At 32.5% G+C, this 22,681-nt stretch overlaps 1 protein-coding gene across 1 annotated transcript in view; it reads right to left on the bottom strand.

Annotated features, from left to right (window-relative positions):
- The window catches only part of LOC111050255 (17-beta-hydroxysteroid dehydrogenase 13), a 77,934-nt gene extending 55,639 nt beyond the window's left edge, over positions 1–22,295 (bottom strand). The window contains exon 1 of the mRNA XM_022336549.2: positions 22,021–22,295. The gene's annotated coding sequence lies outside the window, so the exon portion shown is untranslated. The remainder of the gene's footprint in view (positions 1–22,020) is intronic.
- Positions 22,296–22,681: the final 386 nt, after the last annotated feature.

The raw sequence follows: 22,681 nt of genomic DNA, 5'->3' as shown, positions 1-22,681 counted from the left end.
TGATTCTAGTTAATAAAATAATTATAATAATATCTTATTAATAATGGAATGCTTCTAGTTAATAAAATAATATCTTATTAATAATGGAATGCTTCTAGTTAATAAAATAATATCTTATTAATAATGAAATACAATCAGTTACTTCAAATAATTTACCCTTACAAATTTCAAGCATAGGAAATGAAAAGTTAACTCTTAGATTGACATGCCTATAAAGCATAGAATTTTGCATAATTATTGAAGTAACTAATAATTTTGGAAAAGTTATCTGAGTTTTAAAAAGCAATTAATTCACTTTATTGAATTAAATCTCCAATAATCATTTCAGAATTACCTTTTGGACAACCCAAAAAGTTCATTACCCATAACACATAAAGCAAAATTCATGTCAAAGAACTAGTTCTTTGAATGTTACTGTTTCTGCCCGCCTGGGTGCGCTGCAATCGATTCTGCTTCTGCCCGTTACGAAAACACAGCTTAACTTACCACTGCCAAATTTGAGATTCACTGTAAACTGTCAATATTTTTTATAGATAACATAAATGATTCCCACTTAAACAATTCAGACACTCCGAAGTAAATCTAACTATGCTTTGAAAATAACAATACTGTCATTGCCCTTGGCGACAGAGAATAATGCGTTTAAAATTCACAGAGCAACACAATGATTTATACTGACTTGGATCTGAGTTTTCAAGTGGGAATTCAATTATAATATGTCAAACAAATTGTTTATAGTGTGGTACGGTACATAGGATCTTTCTGAACATTTGAAATTTATAGAGCATTAGTGTATGACTAACTTTTAGTACTGTCATCTTCATCAGATAGTGTTTTTAGATTGTTTCATTACATGACGTCATCGATCCCAAAAGTGTGGGCAGGACCTCCTATATAGGATGAGGTTCTGGTTTGGGTAATGGATGAAGAAGAAGTAGTAAGGTACCAGTAGGTATAAAAGTATGAACTCAACTATGAATCAATATAAATAGTGTATACTTTACTTAAAATAAAATGTAACGATTCATTAACTGAAATCTGAAGAATTTCAATGATAAAATTTTAAAGCTGGGTATTACATGGAATGCTTTAGAGATAATTATTTTCAAACATTAGAAAAGCTGCTGAACACCGGTATAGCTTTTGAACTGAGACACAAATAGAATAATATATGGATGAAAACGATTTATTGACTGACATCTGAGTTGGTAGATAGAAATATCATAAGATGTCGGAACTATTGTTTAGAAAGGTAGTTCGTCAGATAATTATTCAAAGCATCATATCAATTCATCAAAATAGTAATAATGAAAACAGGAATTAAATTAAACTTCAAATTGAAAAGCGAAAGAATAGAGAATACGAATAGCTCATTTTGGTTAATTTGTTTCTGGTCTAGGCATTGAACTATTCAAGATTCATTATGATCTGTAAAATGTTGAGTATTGATAAACTGATTTTTCAATCTCAAAGATAATGATTTACTGCAATAAATTACTGTACTGACGTGTTTTGTATAAGCTGATTGTGTTCTTCTTACTCTTTGTTGTTCTTGTTCTTCGTATTTTTTTCTTCTTCTCTGCTCTACTCTTTCAGATAATTTATCCTCTTACGGTACTTCTTCATCTCTTCCACCTCCTTCTCACTTTTTCTTTACCATCAACTTTATCCTTTTCTTCGTCATGACAATTTTTAGTTTTCAAATGCTTTTGTATTTTTTCTGCTTTTGCCAAAACAAATAATAATTTATTGTCATAATAATTCAATTTGAAATCAATTATTCGGTTCTGTTCCTCCTCACATAACTTTTACTTTACCTCACTTCAAACATAGCTATTCATTGATGCTTTTTGAATTGAATTTCTTCATTTCCATAGAATAACACAACATATTATAGAATATAATACATACTCAGGGTATAGCAACGCTATAAGCATTCAAATTAATTAAATAAGTTTGTAGAGTAAATATTGATGTTGTGAAACTTTTCCATAATTGAAGAGACTTGAAATGTTGTCAAAAATCCACTTTATTTAAATGAAAATTAACATTTTACAAGAGCATGCTTTCGTATACAATATTTCGCTGCAAATTCACTCTGTCTTAACAAGGGCAAAACCCAAATGTTGGAGTTTGGCTTCAGTTCTAGTAGTGACAATACAACATTTTTGGACTTCACTTTACAAAATAATCTTAAGTGGGAGACTCATGCAAACTTATTATTTAAGAGAGTATCTAAAGGTATATTTTTGTTAAACCGCTTGAAATTTATTGTTGACCCATTTGATCTTATTACTGTTTATTATTTATTTATTTATTTATTTATTATTTATTTATTTATTTATTTATTTACATACAAAAGCTCACAGAATAAATCCATGAAGAGCCTTATTGACATCAACTAGTTTAGATACATAATATTTGATGCAAAATAATAATGAAAAATAAAATAAAATTGTAAACACAATTTTTGAATACTAATAAGATAAGAAGAGGCGAAATGAAAAAATAAAATAAACCAATGATAATAGAAAATGAAGAAGAATGAAATAAAAATGATAAGAAAAATAAAATAACGAATAAAATAGAGAATAGAGGAAAAATAGGGCTTTAGAAGAGAGAAAAAAAAATGAGGGAGTTTAGTATAATTATTTATCAATCATGAGTTAGCTATAGAGCGATATGCTAGTTCACAGGATTTCTTAAAGGTTTTGAAACGGTCAGCAAACGGATCAATGCAGTGGCTTATTCTATTGTACAAACGTAAAGTTCTGTATATATAAGAATTGCAATGATGAGTCGTTCTGATAAATGGCATGTGGAACAGAATATTTGGTTTTGGTCTATTAAACGGGACATGAAGTTGCAACATACTTATAAATTCTGGCATGAATACTTGATTGTTTAGGATATTATATAATAGCAAGAGGGAACTGACAGATCTCCTTTCTTCCAATCTTTGAACATTAAATATCAACCTTAGATTGTCTGTTGAAAAAGCTATCGGACAGAATGCGTTGAACTTTTTAAAATAAAGATACCTTAAAAATTTATTCTGAATTTTTTCTAAATCAAGAATAGCGCTGCTGTGAAATGGAGCCCAAACTAAAGCAGCATATTCAAGTTTACTCCTCACTGTAGCATAGTACAATTTCAAAACAACGTCACATGCTGTAAAAGGCCTACAATTTCGAAATAAAAACCCTAGCGACCTATTAGCACCATTCATAACATGTGTTAGGTGTTCCTTAAACTCAAGAGTAGGGTCCATTATGACGCCCAGGTCCTTTATACGGATAACACAATCGAGGATTGCATTATTAATATTGTAATTGTAATGAAAAGGATTTTTCTGACGTGTGAATATCATGTATTTTGTTTTTGATATATTTATTTCTAATCTATTTCTCAAACACCAGTCATGAATCGCATTCAGATCCCGCTGCAAGAGACAGCAATCCTCCAGACTAGAAATAGGTCTGAAAAGTTTTACATCGTCTGCAAAAAGCAAAATACTAGATTCTTTAATATGGTCAGGCAGATCATTCATGAGTAGGACGAACAACAAGGGACCAAGGTTTGACCCCTGTGGAACCCCAGAAGAATTGGTAAAGTAAAGAGATCTGTGATTATTAAAAACCACATAAGACATCCTATCGGTTAGATAACTCTCAAAAAATGCAATCAAACTATCAGACAGGCAAAACCATTTCAATTTTTTCAACAGAATCCCAAAATCCACCGAATCAAAGGCTTTTTTGTAATCTAAATAGATAACATCCATACGACCATGCATGTCTAGCTGCGAAGAGACAGATTGGGTGAACTGCAACAGATTAGTTATAGTTGAGCGCGATGGCATAAAACCATGTTGGAATGAGGAGATTGCGGGTCTTACATGGTTGAAAACTTTGCTATATAAAATATATTCAAAGACCTTACTTGGAGAATTGAGGATAGTAATGGGACGAAAATTCGAGATTATATTCTTTCCACCAGTCTTATGAACAGGTGTCACCCTTGCAGCTTTCCATTTTTTAGGATATTTATTCAATCTCAAGGACAAATTGAAGATAAATTGTAAAGGTTGAATAAGAATATCTCTACAACCTTTTATAATGTATGCTGGTACACCGTCAGGCCCACAAGATCTAGTTGCTTTAAGTTTATTTATAGCTGAATTTACTTCATTTTCAGAAATATATGAAACTTGTAATATGTCAAGATGAGGAGATGAGGAAATGCTGTCATATGATTCATTATCATTATTATGTTGGATGTTATTACGGTTGTTGCTGTTATTGTAAACAGATGAGAAATAATCAGCAAAAGCCTGCGGTACTTCCCGATCGGTATACCTGCACCCATTCCACTCAAAACACTTTGAGTCCGATCTAGACTCTTTTTTACTCGCAACATAGTTCCAGAAGTGTTTAACGTTTGAATTTATGTTATTTTGTAGAGATTCTATATAATTTTGTTGTGCTATGTTGATTTCACTTTTTATTGCAGCTCTCAATTCCTTGAATTTGTTCAAATAATATCCCGAAAACGATTTTTTCCGTGCACATTTCTTTTTTAATTTAATCATCTGGATAATGCTTCTAGTAAACCAAACCGGATACTTCGATTTAATAATATTTTTATTTTTGGGCACATGCGAAGCGAAAGCATAATTCAATAAATCGTAAAAATAGTCTACAGCGAGATCGACATCGTTGAATTCATAAAGTCTATGCCAATCTGAATCTCTAAGTGTGAGATAAAATTCATAGTAGTTTGCTTTTTTAAAATTGTAATACTCGATACTCAAAGGGGGATGCAAGAGGCTCTTTTTAATCAAAAAACTAATATCTAAGCTTGGGTGATGTGGATCTTCAGCAAGCAGAGGGCTTGTTTCGTGCAAAACAATCAGAGGTAGATTACTCAGCACTAGATCAAGAGTTTTGGCATTGGCATTTAAAACATTATTAAAGGATACTAAGTTGAATAAACACATGCAATTCATCAGTCTGGCATATTTACTAGGACCACCAACAAAATTAAAACTTGAACCATTTATTTCATTCAGATTAAAGTCACCCAATATTAATAAATCATGTGAAAAAATATTATTATCACTTTCAATAAAATCAAAGAAGTCACAGTAATCGAGAAGACCAGATTCAGGGGAGAAATAGACAACATTGATAAAGATTACTTTATCTTGTGCAGATAACTTGACAAGTAAAGATTCATAGCGCGCTGTCGCCCGGACATGAATGAGTCGGGAATGCCAACTGTTTTTCACTGCACAAAGTACACCCCCTCCCCACCGCTTTCCAGACACCAATCTATCACGGTCACACCTAAATACCCGATAACGAGAATCGAACAATTCACTATCATGAATCTCATTACTCAACCATGTCTCAGACAACGCTACAATATCATAAGTTTCACCTAGTACAGATCTGAACAAATCATTGGTTTTAGTGCGACAACCTCGAATATTTTGATAATTTAATTTTATCAATTCAGAGTTTACATTAGGAGAATTCATTTTTAATAATGAAATAATAAACTATAGCAGTACATTGAATTAGAAAGATAAATAGCTTTACAACAAAAAATAAAATAACATTGGTATCGTAATAGTAGAGTGCATTGGGGTTTATCATAGCAGGGATTTATTTGATAACTGTTTTATTTTAGTTAGTTTTTCGACTCGCAGTCAGCTGTGTTGGCGTCTTATCAACGCCGCTTCCACTGCCTGCAAGTTTTGCGATATCATTATCAGTTTTGATTAGATGAATGGCCGAGTTTTCGTCTCTTCTTATCTTTATGTTACCCGTTTTGTCAACCCATAGAAACTTAAAGTTCATCTGATTTTTCACCCTTTTTGTTTTAGCAAATAAAATTCTTCTAGCCGGACATAGAGACTGGTTTATGTAGACGGGAGTATCCATTGGCATGCCTATATGTCTTGTAGACAGAGTCCTCTTCACCCGTCGCCTCTCCAACATTTTTTCCTTAATAGCTCGGCGAACAAAGCGTACGATTATCCCAGGAGATGGCCGGTTATTTTGCTGCTTCAAACGATGACAGGCATCGATCATATCCTCCGTGATTGCAACATCCAGGGCTTTACCAACCTCTTTTATAATGCTGGAGACGTCTTCATTCTGAGTGACAGGAACTCCGTAAATCTCAAGAGTGTTCGACCTCGAATATTGTTCTGCATCATCCAATCTCACCGACAGTTCCGTGACTTTTTAGACAATGCTAAATTTTCCAATCTGAGAGACTCAATCAACTGGTTTTGTTTATCAATGATAGCCTGCTGTGTAGCCAGTATACAAGAGTTTTCGTCGAGCTTTTCATGACACAAATCAAGCGATTTACCTAAGTCTTGTTCAAGACGTTTTAGACCATTGTCCATTTTTTCACCTAGTTCGTGAATCAACTTTTTTAAGCCGTCTAAGCTACTTACGTCCTTTGTGTTGACACTACACACAATGCCACCATCGCTGTGGCTACGACTCCTCCTACGCTCACACGCACAGTCAGCACACATCCACGCACGACCAGAGATGAGGAGACCGTTCAGGTCAGCATCACTAAGACCCAAGCACTGTCCGTGGAAATTCTCTTTACATACACTGCACTGGACTTTATTCGTTTTGTCCTTTGAAGACCGCACTATTAATTTCGTACATTTACGGCAATTCATTATGATCAAACACGCTCGTTTCACAAATAGATAAGGGAGCTATCCAAAGTGCGTCCGCTCTCATCAGAGGCTGATACTAAACTCAGGCTGAGGCTGATACTAAATTATGCGTATGTTCATAGCCATTTGTCTTATGGTATTGTTGTTGCCTGGGGGAATGACACTAACGTTAAAAGACTGTTTGTTTTGCAGAAGCGTGCAATAAGAGTGATTGCTCATGTCCATGGTCGGACACATTATTGTAAACCCCTATTCCAACAAATGAAAATATTGACTGTCTCTGCTATTTATGCTTTTGAGTGTTTAATGTATATAAAGAAGAATTTGGCATTTATTCCTTTAAATAATACTGTTCATAATCATTTTACTAGGAATGTGTCAGCACTTAGAGTAAATCAATGAAATTATTCATACACACTAAATGGTTTTATTGAGTATGGCATCAGACTGTTTTAATAATTTACCTGATAATTTTAAATGTCTAGAGACTAAATGTTTTAAGAGTAGAATATAAACGTTTCTTGTTGAAAAATGTCCATACAATAAAAATGAACTATTAGATGATTTGTGATACATAATCTGTGATCGTATGACTGTTATAACTTTTATGTTTTATTATGTTTTGACTTTGCTATGCATTTTGAAAATTGTTACAGCAATAAAAAGAATTTGATTTGACTCGTGTGTGCTCACACATCATGAACTGTAACTTACAACTGTACCGGTAACTTACATGATGCGTGAGCACACACGAAAGCATGCTCCTGTAAAATGCCAATTTTTATTTTAATAAAGTGGGTTTTTGACAACATTTTAAGTCTCTTCAATTGAATTAAATAAAGCAATACATGATAATGCATTGCTATCTTCTATAAGGAATTCTGCACGTTTGAAGAGAATCTCGCAATGTAAATATTACCATGGTATTTGTTGGTCGTCTATCTTCACCCACCCTCCAGTACCACTCTTCATAGGTTGATACAGCCTATAATCTCATGCCTATCAAATATTTACCTTTTTTAAACGCTGATATACTGTATAATTTCATGCCTATTACCTTTTCGAAGGTGAATAGGGTGGAGGAAAAGGTTAACTCTGCTTCGTTTGTCACTAGTCTGCCATTAATTGCTGCAAAGACAATAATTGGTGAGGTGTAGCCTAATGACATAAAGCCTAAAAAAGCCTTAGCGTGATATTTTGGCTTGCGTCTCCATGGTCAAGGCTAGTCTTCAGAAGCCTGAAGTTGATCCTCATTTATATATAATAGTCCTTAAACTGACGGATGTGCCGTGCCATACTTGAAGATCATTATTATGTGTCTCCTCTAATGATTGATATCACTCATTGCTGCCCACTCATTCACTTTAAAACTTTCAGCACTGGTTGCATACAGGAAGATTTTATGTTATTCACAAGGAATACTGACAGTTCGAAATAAATCTCACAATAATAGAGTCACCTTCTCCTTCTCTTCTTTAATAAACTCCACAAGGTCGCATTCAGTTCGTCCTTTGTTAGTGTCTTTTGAAGAGAGCTCATTACGAAAAAGCCAGTCATCTTTTGAAAACCGCACTAATCCTGAAATAGCTGCTGGTAGCTTCCTCAATTTAGGATGTCTGAATCCTTTTCCGGAGGAGAATTGAATTGTATTCGGATAAAAAGTGATTGAAAAAACTACTAATAGTAGCCTATAAACATGTTACCAAAGGAGTACTTATCTGCCTATCAAATTCATGATATATATCTTAGTAGACTAATATACGTATTAGGAATAAGAATTATTAGTTACGGTACCCAATTATTATTTATTGTTTATTCCAGAAATTCAAATTCAAATATCGTTACCTTATATAATCTACTTCCTGCAAACTTTAAACAGATTAATCATCCTAGAAAGTTCAAAATAATAGTAAAAAATTTGTTGATGAGCAAAGGAAGACAGAACATAGAAAACATTATCTCAAACAGCAACTAACCACCTAATGACTAAACACTAACTAATTAATAATACGCACAAAAAAAACCTTCTCTAGAACATGGTACGCCCTAGTGGAGTAGGTCGATTTCTACACAGAAAAAACCAAACAAGTAGAGGACACATTATAAGAATTTTTTGTAACTAACTATTGTATGTAATTGTAATTTATCTAATATATTGTGTAATTTATGTTGTAGTTTTAGTTTTTTTGGGAAAAAACATTTATTTATTCTTTATTCTAGAAAATGCATTTATACAATATTAGATATAATTGTAATAGAATAATGTATGGAATACCCCTACAAAGACTATATTTATTTATTTATTATACCTGTGTGTAGGGGTGAAAAACCCCTACAAATACACCTTATTAATTTATTATTTATTATCAATTAGGAACACATTAATATTGTTAGGTAAGTTTAGAAACTCAAAAAGTATTGGATTGTAATGTTACAATAGGCTAGCTGCTATGACGAATTTCACAATGTAAAAGATCAATCATAATAATGAGAATAAAATTAATAGGATGGATCAAATTCAAATTCAAATTCATTTTACACTTATACTACTTTGTCATATAGTATGTACTATTCTTAAGTTTTTAAGTTTTTTTTCTGAGCCTATGAGACTCTTGTATATTGGTGTAATACTTTCTTTAGCTCTATTTTAATTTAATTTGTATGATATCTCTTCTTACTTGACCAGAATTGAAACAGAATAAGTTAACTCTGCAGCTCACTGCCAACACACAAGGACTCTTATGTTGGCAGTGCTGAATATTACATTGATAATTATTTGTTGTGCAAGTTACAATCAATGCTATTAATTGTAGGTAATTGTATATTGCATACTATAGTGATTGTATCGTACAAGTATTTGTATGTGATTTTTGGCAATAAAATTCAATTCAATTAAAAAAAAATACATACACAGAAATCAAATAGAGACTAGCATGACAAATACAATTATTCAACTAAAATTTAATAAATGAATAAGATAAATGATCTTTATTACATTTAAGCTAATTGAAGCAATTGGTTCGTCAGAAAAACAAGCACAAAACATAAATATATCAACAAATTAATAGATTGTAAGTGGAAAACCACTGGCATAAGATGACTTGTTCGCCAGTGGGAGTGGGAGATAAGAATAATTCATAATTAGGTAATTATTCGGTAATTAGACAACGGAGTTAGCTAAAATTTTTAACAACACAAACTTGAGAAGAACGGACTCATTAGTATTAACATCTTTCTAATAATTCATATACCTACTTATAATAATTCATATTCAGGCCTATATAAAACTTAAGGAGAAAATGATTTGGTTTGACCCTTCTGTTTATCACTCAGTAATTTCTTGAATTAATATTTTAGTCCCGGCTGCTCAAAAGCCGGTTAAATTTTAACCGTAATTTAAAGAGACTTTTTTGATAAGATGGCTTCTCTGATTGCTTCTGAGTGGAATCTATCATGATTAAAACTTAACCAGCTTTTGTGGAACCAGCACTTAATATCTTACCGTAATTTTTATTATTTGAGTAAGACAGTTGGGCCTAACCAAAAAAATATACCATTAAAATACTTTGATAAATGAATTATCTCAAATAGTCAGTATAAGATACAAAAATAGATACCGGTGCAACCTACCCAAATTTTAATGTTTCCATATGCATTGTTTAGTATTGTTTAATGGTAAAATTATCTCATTTCTCTATTATCTCATTTTTGAAATGTTCTTGTACGTTCAAAGTAATTTTCAAGAGTTATCATTGATTCAGAATTGAGCAGTTATTGATAGGAAGGGGGGAGAGCGTGTTATCCACAAAAAAACAGGATAATCACATAATTCGAGTAAAATACGATAATTATTTAAATGACCGAATTCACATTGATGTGGGTATGGAGAAAATAATGGATTTGTGGCCACAAAATTAGTATTGCAATTTGACAAATTGTCTATCAGAGAGGAAATCGGTGAGATGAGTTAGAGAGAAAGAGAGAGAGAGTGAGTAATCATTTTGATTACATTTCTACTCTTATTGTGCACGAGTTACATAAGCAGCGCTATGATTACAAACTGCATGCAATCCTCTTCGGATGAAATTGAGGATGTTGGATTGTAGATTTTAGGTATTGGGTAGATTCATGTTGAAGATAAATAACAAGATACTAGGTAGGTATTATAAAGTGGAAACATAATCCTATTTACATTACTAGTAGTTCTGTGAACAGTAGACCTCACGCAGTATTCTCATCCACATCAGTACCTGATTGAAACTATAGACCTTATGGAAACACAGCAATAGACTGGCTTCTCCACACATCTGTGTAATCACTTGTTAGCTGATTTATGATGAATAATTCTATAGTCTGATTTTTACTCTAATATTGGCGTATGAAGGAGGCTCCTTTTTCCTTTTATATTATCCTTGAAATTCAAAATTTCCAAAAACCTTGTATATACAGTCGACGCGCAATTTAAAAAAGGAACATAGGTACCTGTCAAATTTCATGAAAATCTATTACCGCGTTTTGCCGTAAATGCGCAACATATAAATATATAAACATTTAAACATTAAGAGAAATGCCAAACCGTCGTCTTGAATCTCAGACCTCACTTCGTTCGGTGAATTAAAATTCTCTCCCAATTATTAATTAATTTTGTTACAGTGGAAATGGATGAGATAAAGAAGAAAAAAGGATACATGTGATCTATGTAATGATAATATGAATAAATGGAATGAATCAAACCAAAGATATCCAAAAATTCTTGCAACCTACAAGCAGTTCCCAAAAAATTGACTGGAAAAAAATGTTAATTTCTCCTTAGCTCTTCCATGAACCACAATCAGTTTTTTAAAGGAATTTTTAATATTTGTGAATAATTATTCTTTCAGAAGGGGATGATATGAATATGATATCCAGTCTTTTGGATAATTCAGAGGCTGATGATCAAGATGAGGAGAGATGAGTGGACCTACAACTTCAGGTGGGTTATGAACTGTTGTGTAGTAAACGTATATTTTCAATTATTTATTCAATCTATTCAATAATTTATTATCAATATCGGGGACCGAGCTTCGCTCTAGAGTACAAATCATAAAAAAATTATCACGAAAGAAGAAATTATAATAACATTCATAGTTCATACAGAAATGCTCTATCTAATCACAATAGATTGAGTTTAATTCCCAGAGGAACGCAAAAATTTTCCACAAAAGCCCGGTTGCACAAAGCCGGTTAAATCCTGATCAATTTCACGTGAACCAAATCAGAGAAGACCATTTCAAAAAGATGGATCTACTGGCATTAATCAGGATTTTAAATAACCCGGCTTTTTTGCAACCGGCACAATGATATTACAAAAGTTGAACAGCTGAGTCATAATTTTGACACAGTCCCACACACATGAACTCGCTCACTCACTTCAATCATCAAATGACGACGAAATAATTATTATCAGCTGTTTTTCCAAGGATGAATAGTAATATTATCCTTTTAGTGTCCTTCAGCGAGTTTTCCCAGGTATGAGACCTGAAGTAATCGAATTTTTATATTATAAACCTACTATGTTCTGAATTTCGTGAGAATTTTTAGAGCCGTTTTCGAGATCCGGTGAAATACAAACATATAAACAGAAATTGCTCGTTTAATATAGGATTTGATTAGCATTATTCAAATCTATTTGAAATAGTATTTTTAGTGAATCTATGGTAGGAAGTAATTGTACCATTGGAACCCACTAAAAGCTGTCGGTCTTCTCATTTGTCATTGTGTTAGTTCGGAACCCACGTAAAATGTCATTCAACTCTCATTATCAACCTTCACGCTACCCATGCACAAGCCTGTACTCATGTGGGCATCATCCTCAGCAAAAAAAAAACATTCGGTTTATAGAATATGACGTTATACTGATAATTCAGAAACAAAGCTCTACAAAATATTTACAGTACTGTACTACGGTATTGCTTTCCCATTCAAATCTAACACTTAGAAATAAGATTAATAACAAGATTAACCTACTTGAGATATTTTTCTTCTTCTTCTTCTTCTTCTTCTCCTTCTTGCCCTTCCCCCCCCCCACCGATCTACACACGAAATATCTACATAGGCTAAATAATTATTATTGTCCATCTTTTCTACGCTCTATACGAGAAGTCGCTATAATAATAATATGAATGCCAGTATAAGTTCTCCCAATATACTTTCACTTCAATGTCCATCCATATACAGGCTTCCGGTCTCACAGCCTATCTTGCTCTAGCTCTCTCTCTCTCTCTCTCTTTTTTCTCCCTCGGTAATCTTTGTCCGTGATATTATTATCGAGAAATTATGCAGCAAAACGAGATGCACTCGTGTTCACTCTCTCTCTCTCTCTTTCTCTCTCTCTCTCTCCCTCTCTCTCTCTCTCTCTTACTCTCTTTCCCCCTCACCAGAGTCCTGAGTCCTTTCTCTGAAATACGTAATAATTATTTGGTGGCCGGTTCTTCAGCATCGCTGGAGACTTGGAGTGTTCAGTATTGGTGGGATGGGAAGCATATTGATAATATGATTAAGGAAACTGACTGATTAAAGTGAATTTTATTCTAGAGTGAACTTGACGCAGACGGTAGACTAGTTCTATAAATAGAAAATTCACTTTTTTGTATTTTCAAATCGTTTAGACCAAAAAAGTTTGATAACCTTCTGATTTGTGAAAAGGTGTTGATTATTAAAATAATGTGTTCTTCAAACTTGAAATATGTTATCTATTATGATACACCCTTTACACTTGAAATATTTCTATAGTGAGAATTTTTTCATAATCTTTTTATGAGTTTAGTGTCTTGCATCAGACTTAAGGTAAATTTTGCTTCTCATTCAATTCATAATTATTTATTAGAATGTCAATTAAGGTATCATTCCTATAATAGCTCTACAGTTTTTTTTTCTAATTGAAATCCAACATCGTCGGGGTTTGCCCCGAACAATATCTTAGGATACGTCAACATCCTTTTCCAATATAAATTAATGAATTTATATGTAAATTAATAATAAAATTTCATTCTCGTCAGGCTGACTGATGGGAGCTCATCCTTGCTCACAGACCTTAGGTCCATGCAAGGATTAATTCCTTTAAGTACGGCCTGTCAGCTTGCACTATTAGAAGAATAATAAACATTAATAGAAGAATAGAAAGTTTTTATGTTATTATGCTTTATTATTATTATTATTATTATTATTATTATTATTATTATTATTATGCTTTGTAAGTAACATTATTGTATTGTAAACATTTTTCTGATAGTGTGGGTGACAGAATTTATTTATATTTGTTGTATTGTTTTTTGGATGAGGAATAGAAGAATTTGATTTGATTTGATTTATTTCTTTCTATAGTCAAAGCTAATACTATCTTTGAGTAACACCATTGTTGACCGAGTAAAGTATGTTTGAATGTTTGAATGTTTGAATGTTTGAATGATTGAATGTTTGAATGTTTGAATGTTTATATGTTGCGCATTTACGGCAAAACGCGCTAATAGATTTTCATGAAATTTGACAGGTATGTTCCTTTTTTAATTGCGCGTCGACGTATATACAAGGTTTTTGGAAATTTTACATTTCAAGGATGATATAAAAGGAAAAAGGAGCCTCCTTCATACGCCAATATTAGAGTAAAAATCAGACTATAGAATTATTCATCATAAATCAGCTGACAAGTAATTACCCAGATGTGTGGAGAAGCCAGTCTATTCACTACCTCCGTAAACAAAGCCGTAGTGCATACGTGTTACGTCAGCACAGGTAGGGCTGCTACACCAATAGAAATTCGTTGATTTCAGCTGATCTATATCAGCTAGAGTTTCTACTGGTCTAGGCGTCCTACCTGTGCTGACGTCACACGAACGCACTACGGCTTTGTTTACGGAGGTAGTGGTCTATTGCTGTATTTTCATAAGGTCTATAGTTTCAATCATGTACTTGTGGATGAGAATACTGCGTGAGGTCTACTGTTCACCGAACTACTAGTTAATCAAATATTGCCATTATAACGTGGACCTCACTATAGATCATGATTTCTTGATCTCACTGCTTCCTAAAAATTAACAGCTAAGTTAAAGAATCAAGAGGCAGCGATTTTTGTTTTTGGAAAGCTGTCAATGTTTTGAAGCAATGATGATATCATAGGTCGGTTACTCTATCATTTTACCGCAAGAAATTAACTCGCCGTTAAGGAGTAAAAAAGAAGAGATTCTATCGCATAGTAGCTTTCACTTGCACCGTCACTTTAATCACTTCGCTAAGTTTTCACCGATTCGGTAGCCGATGCATTTAATAACAATAACTTTTTCAACTTCTAACTCAAAACTTGTGATATACAGAGTGTTCCCAAAAAGTTTATCCCCGTTTTAAGCTTTCTGTGTTTTGTTGCGGCAGATATCTATATGTTTAAACTTTCTGTGTTAGATATCTATATTGAATTTGGAATTGTCACAACCAGATGTGATAGAAATCTTCTTAAAATGTATGAATTCAGGTCTACTAATCTTTATAAAATAGAATTATAGTACCTTTTTTTGAAATTAATTAAATAATAGATTGAAAATACAGGTTTTTTCAAAATCTGAAGATGGTGTGCATCACTGAAATAACTGATTGTTATTTTGTATTTTCAATCTATTATTTTATTAATTTCAAATAAAAGGGTACCTACTATAATATTCTATTTTATAAATAAATAGTAGAAATAATTTTTTGTGACAATTTCAATATTTTGTGACGTTATCATGCATTTATTTTTTTACATAACTCAAAAAAATTCATTTGATGTTTCAGATGGACACGTTCGTCTGTCCCAGCTGCCTAAAAATGCAATGCATTTTAAAAATGAAATGAAGTCGTTAGGTCATGTCAGAGGCCCTGAAATTGGTCAGTTGCGAACTGAAAACTCTGACACCAGACCTGAGCCAGCCAGGTCACTCGATATTATTATTTATTACATACTCCAATCATCAGGCTTGGACTTGAGTGTAGGTAAGCCTATTAGGAAGGATGAGAGATGGGTGGACTAACAGCTTCAGAGGTGGCTTCCGAAAATGGGAAGCTATTTTGAAACTTCAAGCTTTTTTAATATTTTATAAATTGATACAATAATTCTCCAGGTGTTCTTCAACGGTACCGTAAGATATCGCATCTGAATCTCAATTGGATTAAATTTTATCTGATTGGAAATACGAACCGTTCTCCTTTGGTATATTGTACTGGTAAGCATAAGGATACTCTTATAGATTTTATGTAGGTAGGTAATTCTCAATTAATTGAGATTAAGTGAGAATAACAACAACCCTTATACTGTATAATTATTAACACACTCTTACTTGAAGAGAATATAATTTCTATTTATTGTAAGTTTCAAATTCAAATTTATTTGTTCATTGTCAATTGAATAAAGTTATAAATTGTGCAAAAGCATTTGAAGCTCACATGACTATAGTCTGATCGTGAGTTTGTACAGTATAAAGAAGGTAAAAATCTGAGTTGATTCATTCATTCATTCATTCAATGAGTTTCTCTCAATGTAGCCATATTTTAAATTTAATGGTTGAAATAAAATTCAATTATTTGTTTCTGTATATATCTAGCCTAATACTGAAATATGTACGACATATCTGATCCATATAATTTTCACAATCCCCTCCTTTGTCCCATTTTCCCTGTTTTTTTTTAAGTAATGTTTCATCTAGCAATCACAGGTGGTTATATATTGCACCTTAATTATAAAAACATAATTAATAATCTGTGAAAGTCTTCAACCTTCACCTCACAATCAACTCTTGCATCAACTGAAAAAAAAGAAACTGGATCTTATTACATGAAACTAAGTAAGTTTGCATGGAAAACAAGATTGGTATAATCTCCAGAGCTACACAGAAAATCATAATATCTTTCTCTCTATCTAAATCGTTCTCTCTTTAAAAATGCAATATGCAATTCTACAAACTGCATAGTGTGCAAGACCGCAGCCACAGATATGCAATTTAGTTTCAAAATGCAACAATCTGACAGAACTGTTGCTTTTGATGGTAGGCTAACGTCTACCTTCAAGATACAATGATATACACTGGATTATTATCAAATATTGCCACATTATCATCATCATCATCATCATCACCTTCATCATCATTATCATCATCATCATTAACATCATAATACCGTATTCTCATCAAGGTTGTCCTAAATGCATCATCGCAACAAACCATAATTATTTATTTCTGACTGCAAAAATGTGCACTGTCACTACCTACCTTACTAACAAATAGTGAGAATAAAACAAAAACTATTAGAGCTGGTCGAATGGAAAGCATTGAAGTTGTATTTAAAATGATTCTGACAATTTTCAGTGAATCTAACAGTAGCATTATCATCGGCAAGCGCAATTGAGAGCAGAGACGTTTGGTTACGGTTTTTGCTTCAATTTGTAATAACTCACTGTTGTCTTTATTTTATTGCCTACTGTTAGACATTTTGTGTTTGATGCTGACTTATGGAGTGACAAACAATTTTTTTTTGCCCCGGAAGAATGACTTGCAACTTGTAAACTTAATTATTATTAGGAGAAACAGTAGAAGACAAAGTATTTAGTAGTTGAAGTGAGGTTGACTGTCGGCATTGATTGAATCTTTTGTCATTTAATTTTTAAATTTGCCATTTAAAAATCATTTGGAAGCAATGATTTCACCTTTGAAGAATATGCTGACGAAGTGAAGTGAATCTATAATATAATAAAGGAAAGAATTGGCTTACGCTCGTACAGGATAGGAAATTCACGAATAACGCATCATGACGTTTGTGCTACTGAACTGATTAACTTGAAATTTTGCATAGTCTATAGATTCTCAATTTACCGAGGATGGTTATGCGCCTATTTTTAATTTATTCTTCATTATTCTAGTAGGTCAAGTTTTTAGTTTGTCAAGTTTTCAATTAGACTCCTTGCAGACTGCAGAGCACGGTAGTCATTCACTGAAGTTATTCCAAGTAATTGGTTCTGTCTTGTAAGGAAAGTTGAACTTGATAAAAATACATAAATTTGATGAATCTCATAGCTTATTTAATTATTTAATTATTTAATTTAACGTCAATCAAGGTGTTGACGATACAAATTTACAATAATTTTGTTTTGTGTAGTTGAGAAGTTGACATTGTGGTAATTATTCATATTAAATGAAAAAGACTAAGAAATTGTCAAAAAACCACAGATTTATTGATACTTGGAAAGACCGGTTTCGGTTATTACACCATTGTCAATCTCTTATAAACTAAAAACTAAGAAATTGTCAAAAAACCACAGATTTATTGATACTTAGAAAGACCGGTTTCGGTTATTACACCATTGTCAATCTCTGATAAACTAAAAACCAAGTTATAAAACTAAACTGATTACTGATGAAACTAAACTAACTTAACAACTGATAGAACTAAACTAAGTTTTTAATTTATCAGAGATTGACAATGGTGTAATAACCGAAACCGGTCTTTCTAAGTATCAATAAATCTGTGTTTTTTTGACAATTCTTAGTCTTTTTCATTTAATTACAATTTTATATCAAAAATGTATTTAATGAAAAACCTGTGTGCTCTAGTTCAATATAGATTATGACCCTACACCCTATAAAGATATTACTCCCCAGTGGCCAATGTAGATTATGTTCGCTCCAAAACAGATATTAACAAACCTTTTATATTGAAGCTATTATATTCGTAATTTGGAAAATATAAGTAGCCTATATTGAGTAAAACTAGGTGGAGAATTATGATGATGCCTTACAGCTTAACAGACTCTTGGGCAGTCATTTTTTGAAATGATGAGAAATGAAATGAAAATAATTTTGGGTGGATTTAGGACTTTAATGACAGACTTAAACATTCTTTGACAGAGTTGTCTACTGGACTTGGGTGAAAGATAAAGTATTAAAATATAAGCGACAAATTTGAACAAAGCAATTAGTAATATTTGGGCTATGGGTGGGTGAGATTGAGACATCAGTTTTTACGTTTTTGGCTATAATTTGCGAATTTTTCTACGGTATTGGGGAATTAATTTTAGATATCAAAGTTTGGGAGACGACAGTTTTTTAATGCTTTATTAATTGTTTTAGAGTGTTGGAACCTTCATGTGATATTATCACTTTTGAATATTGTTGAAATATTATGTGATCAAGTTCATCTGATAGTAATATTGTTCTGTCTAATAGTCATCAAGTTCTATTTTGAAATTTGTGATCAAGTTCATCTGATCCTCAGTATATCAATTATTCCACTTGATAAATTCCAAATGGAAGTATTACAGTCTCATTAAATTCAATTATTGTATTAGTAAATTGATCAGTTAATAGATAATTAATTGTAATATCATAGATGAATGAATCAACTCTTCAACGTCGAATTATGTAAATATTTCTTACAACAAATGATTTATCAACATATTTATGAGGTCTACTCTTATTTATCAGAAAATAGAAAATATAAAAATGACATGACTTGGAAATGACTTTAACTTAATATGTTGAAACATGCGAATAAAAGTTTTTATAAAGGGTGGTTGGATTTTTTGTTTCCTGATAAACAATTTATTTATCATGTTCTACGAGAAATTCTCAATACAATAAACACTAACCAATTCAAGATTAAATTCACTTCAATATTTCTCAATGTTTCAAAGTATTCCATGAAAGAACTAAGTGAGTGTGCTCTCGTTGAAGGAAAGAGAGAGATAGAGTGTTTGAAAGAGAGAAAGAGCGAGAGAAAGAAAACCTCTGGGTTATTAATTTGTGAATGTCTTTTCTTCTTGCAGGCATTTTCTTGAATGGAGCACCTACTATTATATTTCAATTTGTGAAAGGGGACCATTGTTCAAATGTTTCCACACCACACACAGGTAGATTCACTTTAAAGTGTCAGCATTTTTTTAATGGGAAGCACTGATGTTTTTATAATGAATAATATGTTGTCAGTTTGAAGTGAGACTCGTTTCACTATAGTAATGTATCGTAGTAGGAAATTACAACCAAACCTATACGATATAGTAAACAATGCACTAGTAGTTCATTTCTGAATTTCTACACAATACCTAAAGCAGGCCTAACCTGGATCCAATTTGAGTGCCAAACCTACGATAGTAGACAATGCTTTATTCCATTTCTGCAGGCCCAACCTGGATCTAGTTTGGACAGATTCTTCTTCTTCTTCTTCTTCTTCTAATTCTTCTTCTCCCTCTTCTTCTTCTTCTTCTTCTTCTCTTCTTCTTCTTCTTCTTCTTCTTCTTCTTCTTCTTCTTCTTCTTCTTCTTCTTCTTCTCTTCTTCTTCTTCTCTTTCCCTCCTCTTCCCCTTCGTCAGATAATTATTCAAAGTATCATATCAATTCATCAAAATAGTAATAATGGAAAAAGGAATTGAACTAAATTCCAAATTGAAAAGTGAAAGAATAGAGAATACGAATAGCTCATTTTGGTTAATTTGTTTCTGGTCTAGGCAATGAAGTATTCAAGATTCAATAAGATCTACAGAGTGTTGAGTGAATTGATTTTATAATCTCCATGAGAAATTATTTACTGCAATAAATTACTGATGTGTTTTGTATAAGCTAATTGTGTTTCAATAAGCTTCTTGTGTTTCTTCTTCTCCTCTATATTGTTGTTGTTGTTGTTGTTGTTGTTGTTGTTGTTGTTCTTCTTCTCCTTCTTCTTCTTCTTCTTCTTCTTCTTCTTCTTCTTCTTCTTCTTCTTCTTCTACTTCTTCTTCTCCCTCTTCTTCTTCTTCTTCTTCTTCTACTTCTTCTTCCTCTCTTTCTCCTTCACTGCCATTATAACGTGAACCACAGTATAGTTCTTTCCACTTGTGCCGTATTCTAATAACTGAGTTTTTTTTGTAAAACATTTTCTATGTGTGTTACTAGGTGTTGTGAAGGAATAAAAAATGGAAGTACGCTGAAGACCGCTGACAATATAAGGTCAAATGATCAACAGCTCTTTTGTAGAATTATTACCCTTTATTTTACTAGTAATCTATAAAACAGTATCATGTCGCCCAGTAGAATTGAATAAAAAATATGGATCAACATTTAGCTACTTTCTTCAATAGAGTTTTGAATGTTCAACACTAATTCCATGAATAATTATTGAAAATAACAAATTCCAAGAATATTATCGAATTGAATCTATAGTGAGGTCCACGTTATAATGGCAGTGTTTGATTAGCAATGGTATTGCTATCCTTGTCTACAATTCAACAAAGCAGATAGCGCTATCTCTCTCTCGCTTTGCTCTGTTGCCAGATCGGCTTTTAACAATGTAGGAATTATAAATCAACAAAATATTTCATCTTAATTATAAAAATTCATTATGAAATTCTTGAAAAATATGATTTTTGGCATTAGAAAATATAATTGATTAACGAGAATGAGCAATTAATATTACACTAATAAACCTGTATCAGCTACCGTCAAGAAGGCAGACAGAGGATCAAGACAAGACAGAGGATCGGCAACGTTGTTCTCGTATCTTTCTCCACTGCCATTCTAACGTGGACCTCTCACTATACAGTTGTTTTGTATTTCTGTGTAATATATATCTAACTGTTATTTACATAGTATTATCAAGGCATTATTCATATTAAGTTTATCAATTCAAGGGGAGAGAAGTTATTCATTTATATAAAAGCTTAAATCCTTAGTCTCAAATGATGGCTTATTTCAAGCCATTTATTAAAATTTGGAAGACAAATGGTTAAACATGAAGAGAAATTGTGTTAGATATGTTCTCGTTCTTATCCCAAACATTGGAATGATTCTCTTCTCTCTATACATACTGTACTCATTAATACATACAATAGATATTCTGTATAAACAAGTAGCCAATGAATGAATACATTTATTTTCAATAATACTACATAAATGGAAAGTACTAAGGTCCATAGAATAATCAAATGATCCAATCTATATTGCATTCATATTTGGAGTTATGGATGTTTGTTGATGGAATGGAATGAAATTGTATTATTATATTAATATCATGAGGAAATAAATCTAGACTTTTGAACGTTCAACTAAGAGAAAAGTCAGATTTTGAAGAAATGCAAGGTATAAAATTGGCTAAAGCCCAGCATGCAAATTTCTTACAAGCCTCTCTCAAAGATTTTACAGTAAAGTCCATCTCCAGCTTCAATCGTTTCATAGAAATAGTTTTGACTGTTGATACATCCCGAATTATATACTTTTGTCGATAAATCATTAAATATATATTAATATTATTTATTATTAGTTGAAGAGAAAAAACGCACTTACCTTTTTACAGTTGATTACTTGAAGTAGTGTCAGTAGTTATTTGTCTCCTTGTGGAAAATAAGATGAGGAAAAACTCAGAATCCAGGGACAGAAGGTCACGTATTATAACTAGCACATGTATAAAGTCTATGATTTGTTATCCTCTTAAAAATTAATATTAAACACGTAAAGCAAGCAGCACAGGGACTTTATTTTGTAGGATGAAAGCGCGCTCACAATTGAAGTGTCGCGGGCAGTTTGTTCAAAAAACCACCTGTTGCCATCTGGCTTGACGTGCTGAGCAACAGAGAGGAATACTCCGGCAACAAGAGGTACTCTGCGTATCACTACGGACTGCTCTGCGTATCATTCAGTATTGCTACGCAAAGGCCCGGTTGCACAAAAGCCGGTTAAATGTTAATCGTGATTAATTTCACGAGAACCAATCAGAGAAGCCTTCAAGAACAAACTGCCCCCGACACTTAAATTGAGTCATATTAATATTCAATATCGGGGCACCGAGCTTCACTCGTTATTTTTATTTATTGATAAACAGAACCATAGCCTACTATAGATAGAGTAAAGTAAGCCAACACAGAACACAATTCTCTAAAATGATCGTGTTTATATTCTACAGCTGGCTGTACGCCAGCTTATGAATTTCGGGGATGCGATATTTTGA

This window comes from Nilaparvata lugens, chromosome 1, assembly GCF_014356525.2.
Source record: "Nilaparvata lugens isolate BPH chromosome 1, ASM1435652v1, whole genome shotgun sequence".
Taxonomy (NCBI): Eukaryota; Metazoa; Arthropoda; class Insecta; order Hemiptera; family Delphacidae; genus Nilaparvata; species Nilaparvata lugens.
Note: the sequence above shows the minus strand (reverse complement) of the source record. Positions and strands in the feature narration are given on the sequence as shown.